This window comes from Elgaria multicarinata, chromosome 2, assembly GCF_023053635.1.
Source record: "Elgaria multicarinata webbii isolate HBS135686 ecotype San Diego chromosome 2, rElgMul1.1.pri, whole genome shotgun sequence".
Lineage (NCBI taxonomy): Eukaryota > Metazoa > Chordata > Lepidosauria > Squamata > Anguidae > Elgaria > Elgaria multicarinata.
The window spans coordinates 60,068,072-60,088,239 of NC_086172.1; the positions used below are offsets into that span (position 1 = coordinate 60,068,072).

General features: G+C 39.8%; 1 protein-coding gene across 1 annotated transcript in view; it reads right to left on the reverse strand.

The window, feature by feature from the left end:
* The window catches only part of SPOPL (speckle type BTB/POZ protein like), a 43,356-nt gene extending 23,450 nt beyond the window's left edge, over positions 1 to 19,906 (reverse strand). The window contains exon 1 of the mRNA XM_063116587.1: positions 19,517 to 19,906. The gene's annotated coding sequence lies outside the window, so the exon portion shown is untranslated. The remainder of the gene's footprint in view (positions 1 to 19,516) is intronic.
* Between the last annotated feature and the right edge of the window lie 262 nt (positions 19,907 to 20,168).

A 20,168-nucleotide genomic window follows, 5' to 3' on the forward strand; every position in this document is an offset into this window, starting at 1 on the left:
ATAGAAGGATCCTACTGGTAGAAAGGGGCATTTTTTCCCAATTGCCCCTCCCAGTATAGATTTTGGAAAGGCACAAAGGATGGAAGGGGGAGTTAGCAAAAGCCATTTCTCCCCACCCCTTCTGCTGGCAGGTATGTCTCCAAGTGGAGCTTCATTAGGGGATGTTCCTGCCAGCAAAAGTGAAGACTGGATTCAAGACCCAGCTTCTGCTACCATATTAGAATATACACAGCCATGTGTGGTGGTTTTCCATTGTACTATTCAATAAAATATTCAGATACAGCATGTAGACACACAAAAATAACATTTTTGTCTGGTGTTAACAGTATTTGTCATGCCACTTTTTTAAAGTTGCTCATGCTGGCTTATTAACCAGACAATTAGCACAATGCTTAATCATTGACTACCACAAATCTGCATTAAAATGGCAAATACAAAAACAATGAAGTACAAAGACAGCTTTGGCTATCGGGCGGTAAAGAAATGTAATAATTGAAAAGAATATGGATTAAATGGAGAAAGCAAGTGATTAACAACTAAACTCACCCATATTGACAATTTCTCTAAACTAGAAAACTGTTTATTCAATTCATTCTACAATTCCCATCTTAATACATATTTTCTTATATTCCAGCTTTCCAGATTATTTAAACTCTTGAACAACCAAGAAAATAGGAAAATGTCTAAGCTATTATACTTTGCTGTGGGCAGGGACAGGTGACAGAGAGGCTCATGGATCCAGTAGATCCATGTCTCTCCTTCTATCTTCCCCCTCCCACTGTCCTGTCCCATTTCCTCCCTCCATATCAGCGACTTCAGAAGAGGAGCTGCTGCTGAGTTTTCCATAGCAGTTGGGAAGGAAGGAGAGCAGAGATCCCCCATTCAGATTCCCCTACCCCCCAAATCAACCATGAGTAAGGAATGACAAGCACACTATAAATGCCTCATATAGGAAAAGCCCTAGTCAAGGTTAGAACACATACATCTCATTGATTTCTATGAAACATTTAAATACATGCGTAGATGTCTTCTATTAATATAAATAGGTTTTTACAAGCGTTTAACTCTGGATGAATTGTGCCCAATGTCTATTTTGACAGAATTACCCAGAAGTTTAAGAAAGCAAAACTTTAAATGGTAGTTCGGACAATACTTGACTGAACATATGAAATCACTATTGAACTTCCATTGGTAGATTGTAGCCTATGCTTGCAGCAGCTATCAAAACATAGTTCTGTATGTGCAATCAACGGCCTTCCAAAAACACAGTCTCAGTATGGGTTACAAATTCTTCAGGAGACTGGCAGCTTCGGTTTATGGAAAATAACTCAAAACCTCAAGGAGGTGAATTAGCCTCAGGTGATGTTTTACTTTTATTCTTAAAAATTGTGCTAGCATTATTAATACTTAGTAGTCCCCCTTTGCTATGTATTGTAAAAGATTGATGTCTCCCCACTCAAGATCAAAGCCAGCATGTACCAGGAGCTCAGAAAAGTACAAGCTAAGAGTGAAATTAAGATGAATAGCTGTCAAAGTACTGCACAATTGTCAGCTACTGTCAAGCAGATTTCTTTCATGGTTCACAGGATAGCACAGTGAGGCTTTTAAAGAGGGATCTGTTCTGAGGAGGTATGCAACAGCTGCTTTTCAGATGTTTGCAGTGAACTACTTCAATGCACCTAGTGTCCTGGGAAGAGGAAGAAGCTTGTGAAGTTTGATCAAATGGACACCTGTAGAAGAGCACATGTTTAAACGTCTCCATAAAATTGCTCTAATAATGAATGCTGTCCTCCTTGAAAATAAATCCTACTAAGATCTTTAGCACAATATTTATCTGCAATACTCCAGTTCCAGGTAACTCAAGCCTACTAGGATCAATCTGAGGATTCCAGGAGAAACAAAAGCAGTGACAAAATCCTGAAACAGGTTTATAATCCAAATGTCAACATAAGACAAATCTAAATTTTGCCTATATATTTCTGCATCCTGGGAGACAAATCAACTTGTCCTAGCAACTATATATATATAAAAAACAAGAGGACTGTAGCAGAAGTTCAAGTATGAATGGCAAAAATTAGGAGAAATCACTGGTTATAGAGCCATTTTGTGTATCCATTCAGCTAAACCACACAACTGAGATCTTGGACTGAAATAAGACTAATATGTGGAGTACTGAAAAGAGAAGAGAAGCATTAGTGGAGGCTAAAGGTATTTTCTGATTATGTCATTTTACTTATTACCTTTTGCATATAATTGTGCCTTCCAAGTTCTGTGAAAGATAAAATGTGAAGCTATCTACTTTAATTTACTCTAAGGGAACTGTTTGTGATATGGGTTCCTTGAAGGGCTTGTGAAATATAGATATTTGTAAGGGGATAATGTGATCAGTTTGTGCAATTTAAATACTTGCACAGGGATAGTGTAATGAGGTGTTGCTGCTTTAACACATCTAGAAATAACACACTTAAGTTCACCATGTTAAAATTTTATAATACAATATACTTATCTGAATTGGAGAACAGATTGAGAAAAAAGAGATAATTAAATTAGTGATGACTAATACTGTCAATTAGTGAAGTGTGATTATATGGGAAGTATAACTATTGGAGCTAAATGTAGGAAGCAAATCATTCTAGGTTGAGCTGATTAGTCTGGAGATAGTTATCACCACAGGGAAAATATATCCCATACAATTGTCTGGATTCTGGTACATATAGGCAAGTATAAAACACAACAGACTTCACTGGACACATCTGTCCAATTGACCCCGGAGAAAGGAGGCAAGATAGTAAAACAGTAGATGTAACATTACCTTCAATTTATTTGGCAAAGAATTAAAATACTCAGGAGAGGATGAATCAAAGACTGCAAGATAGAGAAGTTGGAAAACAGAAGAAGTTTGAGAAGATATTAAAGGAAGGATAGAAACCTGGATGTGAAAATTACATCATTAATTACATGTTATAACATTTATCATCCCACCTTTCCTCTAGTGAACTCAGGGTGACTCATAGAAACCCTGTTGAAGTAGATAAGAATGAAAAAGATTCACTGGCCCAAGGTCATCCAGGGAGCTTCATGGCTGAGTGGAAATCTGAAACCTGGTCTTCCCAGTCTTAGTCTAATGCTCTAGATTACTACACTGTAAGTTTCATGCTCTTGTTGAGAATAAAGTTGATTGGCTATAGCAAAAAATTAAAGAAAAGGGATTAAGAGAAATATGCACCATGTGTGCAAGAAGTTTCATTATGTGCTAATGATATAGCATTAATATTGATGGAGCCATAAAGATCTAATAATACTGTTGAGAAATTTGCAAATGTTACAGGATAATCTCACCAAATTGGAATTGATAACAATTTGTCAAGAGATTTATTGGGTTTGGACAACATGTTAAATGGTCAACATTGGGTTAAATAGTCAACAGTGGGTTATTGTGTCATCTGTCAGGACTTTTTGGTTATTTAGCCGAAATAACCAACGCAACGCTGAGCAGAGTTGATTATTTGAACATTATCATGTTGTGTGTCAGGCACCATTGACTATTTCGTCACACACAGTTGGTCATTTTCAGTGACCAGAGAGTCCCATGGCAAAAACGACAAAAGAGGCAGCTGTCTCCAGCCGGCAGAAGTTGCAATTTATTTATTTATTGCATTTTTATACCGCCCAATAGCTGAAGCTCTCTGATGAGATACCAGCAGGAGGACTGGGGTGGGGGGAGGGGGTGGGGGATGTATCAATCAAACATGCTGTTAACTAATAGTCAACTCGACACCGGCCTTAATCTAGGGTGACCGTATGGAAAGGAGGACAGGGCTCCTGTACCTTTAAAAGTGGTATTGAAAAGGGACTTTCAGCAGGTGTCATTTGTAGGCATGCAGCACCTGGTGACATCCCCTCTTCATCACAACAGTTAAAGCTGCAGGAGCCCTGCCCTCTTGACTAGATACAATAGAGGGCAGGTTTAATTGCTGTGAAGAGGGGATGTCACCAGGTACTGCATGCCTACAAATGACACCTGCTGAAATTCCCTTTTCAATACCACTATTAAAGATGCAGGAACCCTGTCCTCCTTTCCATATGGTCACCCTACTTAATCCACACCATAGTTGATTATAATCATGTCGTGTGGGGAGTACCCCCTCAACGGAGTTGACTATTAACCCACCATTGACTATTGTGATGTCCGAATGCAGCCATTGTAACATCCAAAGAAAATAGTCAGAAATTAAATACCTGGGATAGCATACCACCAAACTGTCCATCCTGCAGAATTGACATTGCTGGTGGATGGATCGGAAGGGGGATGTCTCAAATGGCATTGGCTGTCATTCTTGGGTAGTTGGCTGTCTGAACAATTTGATCTGTACTACGTTTTCAATCATAAAAGTCTGCCAAATAATTAGTGTGAACCTCAAGCACTGAGCAAAGTTGAAATTTAACCTGGATGGGTAGTGTGATATTAGTAGGAATTAATGTTCTTTCCAGGACACTTTTTTATTGAACACAGTTCCACTTGTGCTTAAAAGGTTTATTTGAAGACATGGCAATATCTCTGTACTAACTTTATATGGGAAGGAAAAAGCCCAGAGAATGCTCTCACACCTGGGAACACCCCGCGAATATGAAGAGAAGCAGATTTTCCAAAACGTTCACCTGGAAGTAGATCTTCAACATAAGGAGAAGTAGATTTTCCAAAAAATTTAATATATCAATAAATCTTGTCGATTTGCTAGTATTAAACAGTGGACAGATCCTATAAGACTGGAACAAGAAGGTAAATAAATATCCTTTTTGTGTGGTTCCACACTAAGGACGACTTGAGTAGATCTTTAAATGACCCTTCTGTTCAAGCAATTTATCCAACACGAACCAATTATAGGGAAAACCAAGTCTGGATATATTTCCATACACTGTCTGCAATTATGAGAAGATTCACAGCAAAGAAATTCTTGGTAATGTATCCGCTTCCAAAAAAAGCAACAACTAAGACTTCAAGAGCAATACTCAAAACTTCTTGCATATTTTAAGCATTTTGTTGCACAATGTTTGGTCAAGGTATGCTCATGCAGTCATAATATCACACTAAATAAATTTAAAAGATTTTTCCACACTGAAAAAGCTTGCATAATCACTTTACTTACAGATGTCTAGCCACAATGCACACTGGGCAACAACTTAAATAATTTCAAGCTTTTCCTCTCCACTTCTACTCCCCCACCCCCACCCCCAATTTATTCAGTTTTGTCTTGGAAGCAGAAGTGCTTTGCTTTCCTAAGGGTTTTGTTTTGTTTTGGGGTGATGATGTACAACTGTTCTTATTTTTGGTGTTGCTCTCTGGCCAGGCTTGTTAATCTGCACCTATTGCCACTTTCCCATATTTAATCTTCTTTAACAGATTTAAAGATGCCCTAACACTGAACTGAGATGCACCCAATAATCCAGATGCTTAACAGAGCACTAGAACTGAAGTGATCTAAAATACTCTAAACTTTCAGTTTTGTTCTAAAATTAGGGCAATAGAGCATAAACAAGTTTTCTATAATATTTATTTAGTTACTTATGATGCTGCAGTCAAAGACAGAATTCTCAGATAAATCTAAAAGCAATTATACAGCAATTCAAATGATAATGTAACTAAGGCAGAAGTCGCCGGTTCTGTCCAAGGCAGGTTGGATAAAAATCATTTAAAAAATCATAAACAAATTTAAAAAATGTTTTTTTTAAAAAAATTAAATTGGATTTTTTTGATTTAAATTGGATTTTTTCAATAAAATGCTTTTTGAGGAAAAATCTATCTAAAGAGTTTTCTATTTAAGATACATTATAGTCCAAAGGTTATTCATCATGAAATAAGGATTAGTTTTTAATTATGTAGCATGAGGCTGTTTAAACTTGAATTCCATTAATGAATTCCATTAATCCATTCACAATTGCAATGCTCTTCCAGAGATTTCTGTAGGATTATTTTTCTCCTTCCAATAAAGTACCGCAGAAAAGTTGTCCAAATATTAACCTATTAAACTGGAGATAGTTCACCTTGCAATAATGTCATAATTATCTATCTATGATGTTTCTAATAGTATAACCAAATCAGTATTTTTTTGATATAACCTTAAAACTAATCTGCAAAGTTGCTATTCTAAAAATGAAACCTTTATCTGGTTGTAAATGTTAAGATTATACCAGCAAGAATGAGTCTTTGGCAACTGAGTTGTGTAAATTACAGTGAGGAAGAGTGCACTTTTTTTAAAGGGGGGGGGAGAGTCACATGATTAAATCGAGTCTTTCTGAGTAGTGATTTAAATCGTGATTTAAATCAAATTGATTTAAATCAAATCCACCCTGGTCAAAGGAAAGTCCCAACTCTGACTGTAGTGAAGCTGTTCTTTCTTTTCTTCAAAAAAGACGAGCACATTTCTTCTGAAACAGGTTTCAAGGCTAGTTCACAAATAACTGACCTTAAACTCATTAGGATATGCTTGATTTTAATTGACAACTGCTCACCAGATTCAGTTGAGAAACAGAAGGTTATTCAACACTACACATGCTTGGGACTATTATGTTAAGTCTGTATCCATCTGTGGTTGCAACAGAACAAAGCAGTTTATTTAAAATGCCTTGATTTAAATTCAACGATTTGGAGCGCAATCCTAAAGGTTTGCTGCTAGATGGACAGGGAGTTTTGCGATCAGAGCCCTCTATGTATCCTGTGTCCTGCTGGCAGGAGCCAACGTCGGGTGGGAGGCGGAGAGCTTGTCTATCTAAACTACCTTGTTCTGTTGTGGGCAGGACAGGTGGAGAGGCTTTAGGATCCTGGCCTCTATTCCTCCTTCCCCTGCCGATTCTCCCATCTCCTTTTAGCTTTCTCAAAATTCTTCTGAAAACTTCGCATCTGCTGAGGCGCTTTCTGCAGCAGCTGCGAGGGGATTGGAGATTATGTGATCTCTGATTCCTCCTCCCGAGGTCACAGCAGTGTCTAGGGCCTCTGAAGGAGGGATAAGCTATATCCTGTGGTCCCTCAGATGCTCTCCTGGGAACCATAGGATTGCTTTTCACAAGCATAATTTAATTCAGCAAGAATGTTTCCTGAACAATGGTGAACATTACACTACTAAAGCATGTTAATTAACTGAATAGAGTTATATTTATATTTATTCTTACAACCAAGTCTAGCATTTATTCCTTATGACCAGCAATTATGACTGAGAGCTTTTCTCCAAAACATATTTATTGTGCACTCATCACTCCCTATTCATGGTTGTTTCTGGATTATTTAGACAATGATGTGACCCTTCAGAGTTGCGCGTGTGAGCTGACTGGCTGAGAGAGTGAGAAGAAGGGGATGAAGTGTGTGGGTGCTATCTTGTAGGCAAGATGGGAGTGGGTTTAGATCAGAGTTAGGATTTCAGGAATGAGAGTGAGAGAGCTCTGTGGTGATTGCACAAGGATTGTTTGAGAGATTGATCTTGGAGCACTGTGGATGAAAGAATCTATATCGATAGAGCCATTTAACTTACTTGTTTATTATTCAACAACTTATTATTTTAATTAATAACACTTTGTTTACAAAAATCCTATGCCTCCTGCTTGTGGCTGTGTAAGGGGGAGGTAACAAAGGGAGAATATAAGGTTATAGAGTAAAGTCTGTGTGTCCTCGCAGAGAGAGGACTGAGTAAAGGGTTGGGCATAAGCCTTAAAGGTCCTGGTGGCAGCAAAAACCAGTGTATGAGAGAATGTGGTTCCTGATTGTGGGTGGAAAAGACCTTAGAGGAAGGAAATTATTCACTAGGAGATGGTGGGAACACAACAGATACCACCCATTTTTTTATTTTGTAAAATCCTAATGTGTTTGTTTGTTTTAAATCATCACTTTGTATCTATCTTGCAATGAAGGATTATTGTGCCGTTTCCATGTCTACTTTCCAAATAGTTTGATGAGCACAATGTGTTTGTCATTGCACTTGTTGCATTCCGTCCTAGGCACCTGCGCTGGCCTAGAACTTCTTAAGCTAAGCACAGTGAAAGTGGTTCAACAGGTTTAATACAAGTAAGGGAGCTAGAATTCTGCTGTGATATTCTTAATTCTGAACAACATAAATTCCAAATGTTTCCAATTTATAATTTGAATTGTATTATTGCATAATACAGAATTGTGTTCAGTTGTGGCCAGGAGGTAGCACAGAGACATTTTCACAACTATTATTATGAGTGTGTGTTGAGTGTGTGTGTGTACGTAAGACCTGTATCCAATAAGCCTAGTGTGCTCTGAATTCTACATTTAACTAAAGGAGAAGAGCTTATGCCTCTATATTAAGATGAGAACATAATTTAATACAGGGGGCAAGAACAAAGGTCCCTTTACCGCTGTCACATTACAAAAAAAACACAAGAGTATAGCTGACAAAGTAACCCTTTAAAGAAGCCCACAAGTTTATCATGACATTGCATCCTAAATATTGATCATTCATCTCAACCTGCACTCTTTTATGTGTATACCTGAGAAATATGATAGAGCAGCTAATTATTAGAAGCACAGATCAAACAGGTTAACTGAAGTTTATACATGCAAACTGTAGGCATGTTTATTTTAAATAAAAGAGTGTACAGGGCAATCCTCTGAACCTTGTTTATCTCCTATTTTAGTAAATCAATCTTTGAAATGCAGATAAAAAGATAAGGCCAAGAGTGCAGGCCAGATTTATGCATTATACCGTTATCTCTATGAAGCCTAAAGCAAAATTTCAGACACTGAACTCCAATTTAAGGTCCCTATGAACTGCCTATCAAACTAAAATGTGTAGGGTTGGATCCAGAGAAATATGTTGCCAAAGATCCTGGTGGAAGGTGAGTTTTCTGCAACCTCCCCTTCCACTCCACTCTGCAGCAGTCCACCCATCTAGCAAAGTCCTCCAACCTTCAAGAAAGGCGCTTTAGGGCTAACTAGAATGAAGAGGGTTCATGAAAATCACTTTCCACCAATCCGCTTCTCCATGAGTTTCTCTGGATTCTACCCATAGTCTGTTGTTGTTGTTGTTTTTAACAATGAGTAAAAAGTATGTTTATCACATATAGATCTACACTCTTAAGTTTGGTGCATTTGTTTTAGCAGAGAAAGCAACAGGCTACATTGTATGGTTGCCAAGCTTGGGTCCACAAATGTTGGACTAGTACTCTCCTGACCCCCTGACCACTGGTCCTGCTGACAGGGGTTGATGGGAGTTGTAGTGCAACACCAGGGCCTCAAGGTTTGGAACCACCATCCTAAAGGGATAATTTTCAAAATCTGAACATATGTAAGCAAGCTGTCAAAGCATGGCTTTATGAGCACTTTTTAAATTATACTTCCTTGGGATCTTTTGTTAGCTACACCTTGTGCTGAAGTAGCACACAACAAATTGAAGTTCAGAGGTAATCCCTTTCTGAAACCATTTTTTTCAGTAAGCAAAGTTTATTGCCAATCACCATTATACTAGTTTCTGTAGTTGTAGTTTCTGAATACTAAAACCTAACAGCATTGGAACTAGTCTTCCACATTTTCAATTGCCATGGCGAAGGTGTGACTACTTTTGCTAAGTGTGATGAGCCCCAGCTCTCTTCTCAACTTTGGAGCTACAGAGGTGATTGGGGATTAGCCTAACAGTTGCACAGTACATCCCTGCCCCTTTCCCAGCTCCAAGGCTGGAGGAAGGCTGGGGGCTGTTGGGCCACTCCCCTGCAGGGGTGGTAAGAGCATCTTGGCCCCACAGGGCTAAACCAGTAAGCTGCCACATAATGCAAAATAGAATGTTATCTAAGCAGAAAATAATTCTTTTACCAACAATTCCGAATCCACAAGACAAGGTAATTCAGGCTGGTGTAGCAGCTCAGAGGACCCAATGTTGCAGTATGCTACCTTAACGAAACAGTAAATCACAAAGTCTGGATTCATATGCAATGCCAATCCAGGGTATTTTTAAACCCTGGGTTGTCATGAACAAACCAGCACGGTAGACATGATGGTTTGAGTGCTCCCTGCTAGCAGGAGCAGCTAAACATCCCTGGGTGGTTTAGCATTACATGCAGAGTTTCAGGTTTGGATGCTATGCTAAACAACCCAGGGGGATTGAGCATCCCTAACTACTCCCACTGGTAGGAGGAGCCAAACAGGAACACTTGAGCCACATTGACTAGCACCCGTTCAGGACAACTCAGGGTTTTTAAAAAATCTGGGCTGTCATTGTGTGAACTGGGTCAAAGTGGCCTCTTGGTATCCCTTCCCATAGAATCAGGTACAAGAGTAACAGTGACCGGACAGCAGAAAAGCTTGTGGCAACAACAAAGAACTACTCAATTGTCTCTTGCTCAACCATGGTTTCAGAAGTAACTAAAAAGTACTATTCCACTTACCAACCTCCTCAATTATATATGCTTAAATTTTAAAACTTACTCAGGTCCTTCCACACTGAAGTCAGTACCCTTCTTGGGATGGAGCCTTTTGCTGAACTAGCTTTTGCAGTTCTTTCTTACAGGGGGCAGGAAGAAATCTAATCTAGAACTTGGTCTACCTGGCAGACATGAAGTACTACTATGCAGAAGACTTTTTCAAATCACAAAGGAGGGCTCCCATAAGAAAAAAACGGCATGCATTTCCATTTGTTCACTGACACCTAAATTTAATGAACCCTACATTCTGTGCCATACTTGTGGCAATACTACTCCCATCACCGAAAAATTAAACCTTAATAATTAAATAATTAAGTATTTTGTAACTCTACAGAAGGAAGTACACCATCGCTGAGGCTATCAGACACTACAAAGAAATCTTAGTATTGTGCATACGAAGTAGATTGCACTTTGGCAGTGTGTACTTTATTTTCTTATCTGTGCACTATTGATGCAAAAATAGAAAAGTGGGGATAAGAGTGGATTGTTGCACCTTTAGACTGCTTCCTCTTTTACAGGAATGCTGCCCTTTAGTGCTCCCTCTGAGAGAAATGGGATACAATTCATTTGATACTCTTCCCTTAAATGAACATACAACAGGCAGATGTATGCCAAACACATCTTCCTGTTCCTTCTTCAAGGCGTTAAAGCCACATTTCAGTTTGCATTTAGTACAAAGATAGTACACCACCAGAGAGCCTACCAGGTTCATTTCTTTCAGGTTGTGACATGTTGTTAAAACTTCAGGAAAAGTTTTAGCTGCAGATACTTGTTGGTGTTGTTCTTTATTACAAAACTTTTTAGTTTTCAATTTTGGCAATATTGTTAGTATGCATTATTAATTGATTTTTGGATTGTATTATAGTCTTGCAGTTAATCTATAAATTAATATGGGATTCCGACAGGAATAATAACCAACTTAAAGGAAGAGGTGAGAGTTGGCAATTCCTTTAAAGCCACAGAGCCTTCTGCATATGCACTAAGAATTAGCATTCTTAAAATTCAGAAATTTTGAGGGGGGTATAATTTTCTTCAAAAACATCAACCACTTTGCCTTTAAGTTGGAAGTACAAGTACTTTCCCTTGATTTTGGAGTACAAGGCAATGGAATTTAACATATTTGTGGTGTATAAAAAGTATTAATAAGAATTTAATTAATGCCACTGAGAAATCAAAGCTCGCCTGCCAAAGAGGAGGAGATACATAATTTGTAGTAAACTGAGTGATTCACTGGTTACAGAGCAACTGCAGCAGTATAAATGGCAACAGCACCACACCAGCGATTCATTTCCTGTGTAAGAGAAGAAGGTCAAAGCAGATTAATTTGGGCCAAGTAAGACTCGCATACTTGCTCTAAAAAAGTTGCACTGAAGTTGCATTTAAATAACACAACTTACTTCCTGGTAAAAGTGTTTAAGACTGTGAGTGTCTGGCAGTCATTGCAAAGCCCATCACATGACTACTTAAAACTGCTGAGCAATATGTAGTCCAAGGATTACAGACTTAATCTCTGGTTCAATACATTACCAATCCATGCCCATATTAGTAGCTATTTATATTTTCATTTCTCATAGTTACACAGCAGTCACAATGACTGATTTCAAAGCAATGAAAAAGGAAAAGATTCCAAAATGTTGTTCTTACATATTTTACCACTCAGAAACCTAACCCATGAATTTTGAGCAGTGTACATTTGCACTACCAGGTACACCAATGTACAACACTCTAAATCATTAAACATAAAATCTACATACAAAAGTTGGGCATGCTGCCATACAGGATCTCTCAAATACTATGATATACAATCCAAGTCTCAATACTTTAAAGAGAATTTAAACTATTTGAGTTTGTACCAATTAGAATGGAACGTTATTGCAATTATATACTTAAACATCGTTACATAAATACTTAAACGTTGGTAAACCTTGCATATCTAGTTTAATAGCAATTTTTCTTTGTTCAAATTATCTTTAAAATGAATGCATTTCGATTACTTGACACAGTGGATTTTTCTACTTCCGTTAGTACCACCACTGTGACAAGGGACTGAAGATATGTATACCCCAGCCTTATGAACATAAAACTGGATCAAGTTTGACCTCGAGTTTCAAACCCCAGTTTAGAACATTTAGCTCTACATTGCAGGGATGAGTAACTCGTGGCCCTTCAGATGCTTTGGCCCATGACTCCCATCATCCTTCACTATTAGCTGTGCTGGCTAGGGCTGAAGGGAATTGTAGGCCAAAAACATCTGGAGGACCACAAGACCACTGCTGCATGGAATCTGACCAAACTCATTTAAATCCACACATTTCAACTTAACTGGTTTATGCATTGTTTTAAGTCTGTGGTAGGATTACAAGTCAAATTTTACTGACAGAACAGACTACTTGAAACACTATTTTCAATATTTCATTTGATCATAAATTTAGGAGCAACAAAAAACAAAGTAGGCCTTATATCAGAGAAGCTATCCTGATCAAAGCTTAAAGGGTTTGCTAGCTAAAAGACCCCTGTAAGAATTTAAGTATTCGTAATAAACAAAAAATAAGAAAATGCAGGGAAAGCCAGGGATTCCAAGGTGGAAATACATATTCCAAATACATTCCAAAATATACTTTCATAAACTTAAGTAACTTCACCTCCATCAGCATATATAGAGCTATGGAAAGCATAGGTGGATGGGTAAAGAGATTTAATTCCAGGGTGCCCTAAATTGAATTAAACTGAATTAAATTAATTAATGTTAAATAATCTTAAACCCAGGCAGGAATATATATGGAGAGAGAGAGGGAAAGAGAGATATTCATATTGACTCCAAATGTATATATGTGATGTATTATTTGATCTATGTAACCAGAACTATAAAAATAAATAAAAATTAAAAAATAAATTCATTTCCACCCTTAAAATTTTAAATGCAACAAAACATACTATTGAGTTATCACACCTGTAGATTTTAATAGTATTCCAATTGAAAGTAGTTTCTAACTATAATTTTACATGTCTTTGGGTATTCTTTCATCAGATGCACTTTATTTCCCCCCTAAATCACATATTTCAGTTCAATTACTTTTAGCTAAAGGAAAAAAGCAAGATATTTATGTAATAAACACAATTTATTTCTTAAAAGTTTTGTTTAATAAATAAGTCAATCATACTAAATCAGATAATAATGAATAGAGAATTAGAACATTTTCCAGATAAACATTTTCCATCATTTAAAGAAGCACAATCAAAGATGACATTATGACCTGAACTACCACAACCAATTTTTCATACTAAGTACTTCAACCAACTGAGCCCTAGAATTAAGAAATTAAGATTGGGTTTTTAAATTAAGACATATACAGATAGTTTTTTGTAAACCGCTCAGAGAGCTTCGGCTATGGGGCGGTATATAAAAGTAATAAATAAACTGACTGTCAGTAATTACAAAACACAGAAACAGAAGGCAGGAATGGAAAGATACAAGTCTTTCTATAGTAATTCTGGAAAAGACATGCTACAGTTAAGTATTTCTACATATTCAAAGGACAACATGCTCAACAAACTAATTAGGGTCTAATTATGTTAATAGCATAATTAGCAACCGTGCTGTGGGTTTTTAAAAGGGGTCACAATTGTCTCAGGAACTCAGCAGGCAGGAAGGCAAGCAATGGTAGTCAGTCTTGGACTTAATACTTATAGAGGCCTCAGTTGAGATGGCAATGTGAATTATTTCAGTTGTGAAACACACGTTCTTCTCTGCACTGACCTCCACCCGCCCATTCCATGCTTTACAACTGCTTCTACATTCTTGGTATGTTACAGCAAAAAAACTGTTTGCAACCCAATTTCTGATCATGTGCACTTTTGCATTGTAAAGTCCACCATGATGACTGCAGGAATAAAACAGGGTTTGCTTCTGCTGCCCTGATGCTTACCACATTTACTTGGGAGTAAGTACTATTTTGTTGTTTATAAAAAAAAAGGGTAATATACTTGTGAAGTAAAAATAATAAAATGAGGATCTGTAAATAAGCACATGTCCAGCTGGCCAGCCCCTGACAATAAAACTTTAAAAAACAAACAGAAAACCCAACACTAACAAGTAAGGATAGTGCAGTGAGTAAAGGAAGGCTCAGCTGATTTCGTCCTACATATTTCAGCCCGGTCCTATTTGCATGCCACTCTCTGGAGGGTCATTTGAGTGCACCATGGCCTATGAGTCCCTGGATTTCCAGTCTAAGTCCTGCCCTAGGATGATATCCATTTAGTCTTAGCTGTTTTTTTCTAATCCAAATTGCCAATATCGTGATTTTCCCGATATTGCAGCTGTGGATATTAAGCTTAAAACCTCCCTTCCCCAATTTTTCATTTTTGAAAACCCTCTACATGATTGCTAATCATGTCATAAACACAACATGTTGTTAGGACCTTACTCATCAGGTACAAAACACCCGAAATGGAAGATAATTACTTTTCCCAGGAAGCTATCATTCCCACACAGGATGTAGAGAGGCCTTCCAATTGTTTATCTTCCTTCTTAATGACAACTTACCATTCCATTGACGAGTACCTCGTAAGCCAGGCCCTTGCTCGTAGTACTTTGGGAAAGAAGATTTCCCTAACGCCTCCAATGAAAAAAAGCTTACATCGCTCACACATTTTCAGGGAATTCTGTGCTCAGAACAACTGAGTAATTGTACTCAATTATGGTAAGAAAACTTTATTAGCCAACTATTCTAGAAGATTATCTCCTTATGAACACATTGGACAAAACAGAACTAATTAAGCATATTCACCTGAAATACAAGTGAAGGCTCAGTGCCAGCAGAAGGACAGTGGGAAATTAACACCAGAGATCAATGTGAATTGCAATCCATAACTAGTAAATATTTTAAATAAAGAGCAAACAGAAACCCTCGAGCAGAAACACTTTGATAAGCCCAAGAACACCTTGCCAATACTGCGTTAAGAATGGATAGCAGCAACATATACATATACATATGGAAATTCTGGAACAAACAGATTGGTTTTTTAATGAAAGAGTCACTTACTGTGCAGTGTTGACCCCTCCTTTCCTTCTGTCCTGACCTCTATTGGTGCTACTAGTGGCTGGAGCAGGGCTGGCTGGGTACTTCCTGCTTGCCCTGTCTCCTCCTTCCTTCCGTGACTTAGGGCACAATCTTATGCATGTTTAGATAGGGGGGAAAGGCCTACAATTCCCAGCTTTCCTCAGCCAGCCATAGTTGGGGCCCACTGGGAGTTGTAGGGCTTTTTTCTGTCTAAACATGTATAGGATTGAGCCATAAGGCACTCTCTCTCTCAACTGAATTCAATAATCTAAGGCAACAGGCAGAGCATCCTGGGCCTCTTTGCTGGATTTCCAGATCTGGTCCTGATCACAATCAGGGCTCAGATTTTTTTTGTGTGTGAATAGGTCTGGCACAGGCAATGGGCAACTCTGTTTTTGTTTTGTTTTTTAAGTTCTTCCTGCTGTGTAGTGGGCTTTGAAACAAACCAGATTTAAGCAGCAGCAGTCACAAAGTGGCTGTTCAGTTCAGACAACATGGTTCTCAATGGTGGTTTTAGAACTCAAGAGTTGAGTTTTTAAACCACCGTTGAGGAACGTGTTGTCTGGTGGGAAAACTCCATGCAATGGTGGAGGTTTTTTTGGAAAGCACTCTACACAGAATATCCACACTGTGCAGATGAGAGTTCCTGCACAACCACTGTTTGTTGTGTGGCAGGCTCTGTGGAGTTTTCCATTGCATTGAGTTGACTTTTCCCACTGCCTCCCTGGCAAGAGCGGCGAAAGGAGCGAGTGCTGCTCTAGGAGAGCCACCAGGAATTTTTTTTCAGCAATGGCTGATGGGATACCATTGGGAGGACCGAGGAAGGAGAGAGGGTGAAGGAACTGTCAATCAAACATCGCGGTGGATTTTACTCAACTGCATGGTAGCCCACTGTCACACAATGGTGCAGTTAGAACACTCAACCATTGAGTGGAGTTTTCACACTGTCTCTGAACTGAGCCAATATGTTGCTTCTTTTGTGTGTGCGCGTGTATGTAGAAATTGATGAGGTTGGGCTTCGGAGCCCCTAATTTTTTTAAAATTGCATATTTTAAAGTCTTTAAAAAAGCTTTACATTTCATGGGGCATGTAAGTATGGGATTTCCCAGGAGTTCCACATCCATTTCTATTTTTTCCTATATTTTTCCATTTATTTTCAAGTGATTTCCACCCCCACCTGTCACTCTTTTCTATTTATCACTCTGCTTTACATTCATATCTTGAAATTACTTGCTTCAATTTTCCTTTCATAATGCAATGGTTTGCTAATGGAGTTCGGAGCATTAAAAAATCAATTCAAATGAATGCTTTTCTGTTGGTGAATAGGTCAGATACCTCAACCCTCTATTTTACACTCATGATTTTGAAGTGACTTGTCTCTTGAAGTTATTATGTCTTTTGTGACCCTGGGTTCTATCTACTTTTGACTCCATCTGTAGTTCGCTGCCCTGCCCTTGTGTTCACTAGCCCCAATGGACACCAGCCACCACTGGGAACAAAGAGATGTACTGCAGGGCTCCCCAACCTTTTTGAACCCATGTTCAAATTTGATAAATTGCTCTGGGCACCATCACAAAATGGCTCCCACGGTGAATATGGCTAGTTACACAATGGCTAGTCAAAAGTGAGCTAAAGAGATGGTGGTGGGGGAGAGAAACAGCAATGCCAGAGGCTAGCAGCAAGAGAGAAATAACAAGGCAAAGGGATAGAAGGGGAAGAAAGAGAAAGGCTAGAGGCTAGAAAGGGAGAGAAAAAAAGATTGACCTTATATTTTCTAAGGTTTTTAATTTAAGGGGGCAGGGAGGGGAGGACTTCAAGGGTGTCAATGGAAGTCCTGGAGGGCACCATGGCATCAGCACTGAGGACCCCTGTTCTATCATAATATGGTGTGGCATAAACCTTCATGGGCTATTTATATAATCTATAACCCTGCTCTTTAGCCATTAGAAATCTTTTAGCAATTAGGGCCTACTTCTGGGAGTGATACAGCGTGTATGTGATGTCATGAAGCGAGGACAACATTATAGTATTATTATTATTATACCATTGAGCCATTCTGTGGGAGGAACTTCTTAATAAAAATACACTCACACCTACATCTGAGTAGTTGGTAAAGAAGCTCTGTTTTTGTTTAAGAAGCAGGCTTTGTTCAAGATATGCACTTCATTTTGTGCCCTTTCACCAGGGGTGGAGGAAAGACTATATGCATACTCCAAAAGAGGTCATGTGCATAGGCAGGTCCATAGTTCGGGAACATGCCTTGGGGTGGGAACGGAGTGTTAACATTCTGTGTTTTTAAAAGGGAAATCAGAATGCTTAAGATGTGAGCAGGCCTTTTGAGTGAACCAGAAAAAAAGAGTTTCATTTTTGCTACAGAAGCCTGTAGGAGTGGTTGGGCATGCATAATCTCTCTCTGAGGAATAGAGACCAATCTTGGGCGTAGATGAATGAATAAATAGGTTCAATTTCTACTTATACTTGTGCGTCGCCTCCCCCATTGCCCCCTCCAACCCTAAGTTTCCTTACTGGGGTTTTCCCAGTAACTTGTAATAATGAGTAGTTGAGTTTTTGGAAGATGTCTGGGCCAGATCTACACTAAGCAGGATATAACACTTTGAAAACGTTTGAAGACTCTATAGGGAGCGTGTCCTGGGTCTCAACAGTTGTCACAACTGTTATAAACCGTTTTAAAGCATTAGCGTAGATCCTGCCCTGCTGCATGTTTCCTCTGCTCACATATTTACTCCTTCTTTTTCACGCAGTCACCACTGTGCTGCTACAAAATCATGACCAACTGGGCTTGTACACCATCTGTCTCTCAGTTGTATGAAAGAAAGATTTTTGCTGCCCAGCAAGAAAGAAACAAGCTACCTCTTGGGTTTGCTGACCTGCCCCAAAGCGAGTGTGGGTGTGCAAGTGAGCAAAAGCAGCTGCTCCTGCCAGTTCTGCTGCTTGCTCACCTGTGCACTTCCTCTGGGTGGCATTGCAATGAATTCCGGGCGCAGTGGCAAGCTCAGATACTGTGCCACTCTGCAGTTAAGCAGAAGGAGCAGTTTCCACTCACTTACTTAGGCAGGCCTGCTGGGCCCAAAGAACAAGTGAGCAGATAGCGCTGCTGCTGCTATCATTCCTTCTAACACTCCCAGGAAGGATCAACATGGCAATAGTGATGGCATGAGGAGAATATGCGCACATGTGTCTTCATAAAGGAATGAAAGCAAAATAATACTAAAGGAACATAACGATTAGGACTTGACTATAACAAAACTCTGTGGATGTTGCCCATGAAATGCCCACAAATATATCCAGACCATATTTCTCTGCGGCTACAACCCTTTGTACACTTGACGGAGAATAAGTCTCACTGAAATTAGTTACTAACTTCTGAATAAATATGCAGAAGACCACCACCCTTGAAGAATAAAACACCTTGTCAGAGGGACAAAGTAGAGGGAGGAGAATGGTGAGAATTCATCCAATGGGTTACGTTCTAGCGACACTTCAGGTATTGTTTGCTGTTGTTTTTAAGCAAGCTAAATATTTTTTTTAAGAAAGGCATCTCCACAATATCCCATTCTAATACACAATACAAAACCCCAGAAAACAGACAAGACAGAGAATGGTGGAAATAAGAAGGCATTGCACATTTTCCTACAACAGACATCAAGAAAAGTAAATACAAAAACATCTCAGACTGACCTGTCCCGTGGGCTTCTGGGATCCAAGGAAGGTTGGCAAAGGCTGGGTCGAAGGGCTTCTCCTGTAAAGGACTCTCTCATTCATTTCTTGGCAACTATCCTCCCCCCCCCCCCAAAATACCTTTCCTTATTTTGGCCACCCTCGGCCTTCGGATTTATGGGGAGAAGAGAGAACCTACAATGAATGGAAGGCAAGGACTAAAAGTGTCTGCGGAAACGGGTGTGTGTGTGTTTTCTCTCCCTCCATACCCCTCAGAGAGATGGATCAACTTAATGGATTGATGAGGGGCAATAACAACAACAATAACAACAAGAAGAAGCATCACCTACCGGAGTTCGGCACTGGCTGGGGGTCTCGGCAGGTCTCATACTGATGTTGCTGGAAGGGGGGTTCGGGTGGAGGGGGAAGCCGCTACTTTGTGGCCCCCAGTGATGGCGTGAGGGCAAGAGAGGGAGGCGGCGGCGGTGGAGGAGGAGGAGGGGGCTGTGGCGGAAAAGGGGCGTCCGGGCAGAGCTGTTGCATTTCTCCGTCCACAGCCTTCTCAGCCACCACCCCTCAGGTGGGGAAGCGAAAGCGAGAATTCCACTTGGCCCACCTTTGCGCGGGCCCCTCCCGGCTCCCGTACGCAGGAACGCAAAGGAAGCGGGGGGAGGGGGAGCCCCTCACAGAGGGTGGAAGAGGCAGCGGCGGCCGCAGCAGCTGCTGTTGTTTCTTGTTGCTATTACTGCTGTTACCACCGCTTCCTCACTTCCGGGAGCGACGCGGCGCTACTCCGCACGGCCCCCAGTGATGGCGTGAAGGGAAGAGGGGGAGGAGGAGGCGGCTGCAGCGGAAGCGTAGCGTCCGGCCAGAGCTGTGGGCGGCGGAGGAGGCGCGTTTCAAAAGCCTCGCAGTCAGAAGCCTCCACAGCTGCCCGTCAGGTGTGGAAGCGAAAGTAAGAAATCCCTTCGGCCCGCCGTCACGAAGTATGACAGGGCCCCC